The sequence below is a fragment of the Sesamum indicum genome, linkage group LG5 (assembly GCF_000512975.1).
Source record: "Sesamum indicum cultivar Zhongzhi No. 13 linkage group LG5, S_indicum_v1.0, whole genome shotgun sequence".
Taxonomy (NCBI): Eukaryota; Viridiplantae; Streptophyta; class Magnoliopsida; order Lamiales; family Pedaliaceae; genus Sesamum; species Sesamum indicum.
In genome coordinates this window covers 11378852-11382117 of record NC_026149.1, presented here as the reverse complement: position 1 = coordinate 11382117, position 3266 = coordinate 11378852, and the positions used below count along the sequence as shown (strand labels likewise).

At 34.9% G+C, this 3266-nt stretch overlaps 1 protein-coding gene across 15 annotated transcripts in view; it reads right to left on the bottom strand.

Annotated features, from left to right (window-relative positions):
• Positions 1–3266, bottom strand: part of LOC105162397 (dnaJ homolog subfamily C GRV2-like) — a 13075-nt gene that overhangs the window by 5157 nt on the left and 4652 nt on the right. Inside the window, exons 8-10 of one of the 15 annotated variants that reach the window (XR_002287098.1) lie at positions 706–3143; positions 143–195; positions 3–36 (exon numbers count right to left, since the gene is read on the bottom strand). The exons of 9 other annotated variants lie outside the window; for them this stretch is intronic. The gene's annotated coding sequence lies outside the window, so the exon portion shown is untranslated. 5 more of the 15 variants (XR_002287095.1, XR_002287099.1, XR_002287096.1 and 2 more) reach the window with 5 other exon arrangements.

Here is a 3266-nt window from a genome sequence, read left to right as displayed (position 1 = left end):
TATTAGCCATATCAGCAGCATCTCCACAATAATATTCTAAAACAATAAGATCGAATTTAATTTCAGATGTTGATATTAAATAACTTTTCTAGATAGATCAACATAAATATCGATAGGAATTAAGCCAGTACAAGTGACTTACCAGGACTGAACCCCGAGTGATAAGCTCTTGGGAAGTGACAACAAATTCTCGAGCTTTTTGCACCAGTAGTCAAGAAAAACATTGATTTAAGAGAGTGACTTACAATGCAACCAAAGATTAAATCACTAAAGATGCAGAACAACAAAAAGTGTTCACAGACCTAATATTAACAAATGATGGTGACTAATTGTATGTGTTGATTTTCAATGGATAAGAAAATCCCTAGCAGAATGCTAAGTCCTCAAAGGTACCTAAGATTTTTACAGTACTTATGTTCCATATATTCTTCTCATGATGTAATCTTTTTTTCATTTAAAACACCTTGCTGTGAGCTCATAACTCAATACCACCCAATATCTATTGTCGAGTATGGACTTGAATTTTACTCCTTCAACACTTCAAGAGCATAAAAAGATAAATGCAGGAGAGCACTAACACACCTAGGCCCTCAAAAGAATAGCTCGCACTACCAATGAACTAAATGGGTTCTGCATAAGACCCCAGCAATTGTAAACTGTAGGGTACAAATGATAAATATGATATGATAGCATATAAATAGTCACCTGCACCACGGAACACCAGCACTAAGAAGCACATCCAGGGACATCATCTGGTGTTCTCATCAAGTGTAGCAAATGTAACTAAAAGATATCTGATGAACTTCATTAAAGAGTTTAAAAGAAACATGGAACACAAAAAAGGAATCTGATTTTATTTTCAATATTAGTCAACAATGATTCCCAACCTCACATACCTGGATACACCGCATTCATGGGCCAGTAAAGTACAGATTAGAAGTGAAAAATTTATAATACTTGTCTATATGCAGCATGGTAGACTTCTTTAACTCTTACATGCAAGCACATACATTTTCCTTTTAAGGGGCGGTCATGTAAGATGCACTACTGCTATATACTGAACTTGCACCCTCACCCTGCTGGGATGGCAATCTAAAGGGAATAATTCATTAAGATTAAAGAAAACTATAATAATATAGAATTTAAATATTGTTACAATAAATACAAGGCCAGAATCTATCTCCTCCTCCTCCCAACCAAAAATAGTAGTCACATAAGAAAAGGCATGCCTAAAGTAGAGGATTTTACACAAAAAAATTTCAGCACAAAGAAATGTGACAATTTTTTAATAAATCAATAAAGAAAAGAAAGGACTGCCGCAATGTCTTTAAAGTTATTGCCTCCAACAGAATGAAATACTATGTGCACATAATCTCAAAACACAAATGCCGCAATACATTACGCAAATGCTAACTTCTCATAACGAGGGTAAGAGGCCAATCACATCACAACACTTCGTTTTGCCAAGTATAGAGGAGGGCAATCAAGCTTCCACAAAATCTATGGGTTTCTAAATGTTATCATCCTCGATGCTAGCACAATACCCTTTTATCTCCTTACATCGACCTAGTCGGGACGGATTTCGCTTTTCTTTCTTTTCTTTGGCCACTAATGAATTTTTTTCTTTTTTCTTCCCCTTTTGCTTTAGTCACGGCTTTTTTTTCTTTTTTTTCTTTTGTTTTTGCCCGTGACTTGTGTTCTTTAGGCCGTTTTCCAGTCTTTTGACGCGAATGACAACACTTGTGGTGAAGGCACCCGGTTACTCAACCAAAAGACGTTTTACCTAAAGTGCTTTGCATACTCATAGCTCCGGCCACCGTTTTACGTGAATAACAACATTTGTGATGAAGTTACCCAGTTACTAAGTGACCTAAACCAGCGGAGTAGATGTAATTTCCTTTTTCTTACTTTTCTTTCTTTCTTTCTTTTTTTTCTGGAAGGGGAAGGGCCTTTGAATTTTTCAAAATGGATGCATGTCCCATGTTAGGGATATAAGGATCAATCGGGTAGAGTTTTAGCAAACAAATATAATCTCACAAGAATCCTAAGATTTAGTAGAAGCAAAGATATTCCAACTCTCTTTCAAAGCAATTCAAAATGCATGAAATTATGCCTCAACGACTCCACAGTTAATCAAAGCAACAATCACATAACACTAGTGCACATTCATGTCTCAATCTTATGACTTCCTAAATCACATTTATTTGTCAAATTACTAAAAAAGAATATAAACAGAAGTAGTTTGATAGTAACTGGCAAAAGAAAACAAAACAAAAGTAGTTTGATAGGATAACAAAAGATGAATAAAAATTTAAAAAAAAGTTACCCTCTGGTTCCTATGTGTTAATTAACACTACATATATGTCATGGAATTCTTTACTTTTGAAATGGTTTTATCTCATTTGGAAGGTGAATTGGGCTGTTCAAATCAAAATTAGAATATGAGAAGTTTCATGTAATTTCAATTGAACCAAGAGTCTAATCCTAAAATGCTAAACAATTACAGACATCCCGACAACAAAATGTCTCACAGAGCTTGATATACCACAAAGAACAATACACATCGTTTACTTGAATGAGATAACATAAAAGCACAACCAAATTAAACAAGATGAGAAACACCCACACCACAGTACTAAAGTAATTGGAAACCACTAAAAAAGCATCCAACACTATTTATCAAAGGAACAAACTTGCCATAGATTAAAAGAAAATCACAACCCCATAATGTAGATTATAAATATCAAGAACTCAAGGCAAACAATGCAAACATATAAAGGAATGCTTGATGGATGAAATGAAGAGTGAAAGCCAAGAAAATGATCAACTTTTACCACCGTTATCACTTTGCAAAGACTTTCTAGTTTCTGTGTAATTGTTTTCAAAGACCGTCTTTGCCACCTCATACACCTTCCATTCGCGTCCAGCATGCATGGACATAAGAAAAACAGATAATTTTGAAATTCCACAACCAAACTGCATGTTCAGAAGAGGAATTAGTGTAGTGTGCATCATTCGCCATTGTTGGATAAATAAATTACAAATAGAACTTACTTCTAAAGTCTTCATGACTCCTCAAGCTCTACCGCCTTCTTGGACCATTCCTCCGAACCTTCCTTAAACGAGTGTACAAGCTTGGTTACCTATGTGGTCCAGAAACATTGAAACACAAAGACGTTGACAAATGCATTAGATGTGGCAAATGTCTACACATATATATATATATGAACAACCAATGCATTGCTTAAAAAGATAAGTAGTTGTTA